The following is a 469-nucleotide window of genomic DNA, read 5'->3' on the forward strand; positions in this document are numbered from 1 at the left end:
CGGTCAGGTTCGCATGTGTAACCCACCCGGTCTACGACCCGGGCATACCCCCGTCACCAGCTGTATGACAGCTGGGGGAAAGGAAGCTTCCAAGAAGGAGACCTCCTCCTGTGAGACCCGCCATACTGACAGGGTATATAAGGGGAGGGTCCTACCCCTCCCCCAAGGTACGTCACTAACAGACCTTACTCTCTTCCCCGCCTGCACACATCGCTGACTTGAACGTCGGAGTGTCTTTGCAGGTGACACTCCCATCCAACTCGAAGAACTCGGAAGATCGGTTGCCCTCCCCCGAACCTACACCCAGCAGTCAGGCAGGGACCACGAAGCTTTGAAAAGCGATTCCCAAACCGTCCGGCACCCGACAAGTTGAACATTGGCGCCGTCTGTGGGACCGCCTAAATGGACTTTTTGCTGGGACCTATAGAGCCAGGGGATGGAGCCGAACCCAGGGGGGCAGCCTCCGTGG

At 58.6% G+C, this 469-nt stretch overlaps 1 protein-coding gene and 1 pseudogene across 1 annotated transcript in view; one reads left to right on the forward strand and one right to left on the reverse strand.

The window, feature by feature from the left end:
- The window catches only part of LOC107605262 (O-acyltransferase WSD1), a 32,226-nt gene that overhangs the window by 4,545 nt on the left and 27,212 nt on the right, over positions 1-469 (forward strand). The gene's annotated exons all lie outside the window — the stretch shown is intronic.
- LOC110263843 overlaps positions 1-469 on the reverse strand; it is a 5,090-nt pseudogene that overhangs the window by 3,643 nt on the left and 978 nt on the right.

This window comes from Arachis ipaensis, chromosome B06 (assembly GCF_000816755.2).
Source record: "Arachis ipaensis cultivar K30076 chromosome B06, Araip1.1, whole genome shotgun sequence".
Lineage (NCBI taxonomy): Eukaryota > Viridiplantae > Streptophyta > Magnoliopsida > Fabales > Fabaceae > Arachis > Arachis ipaensis.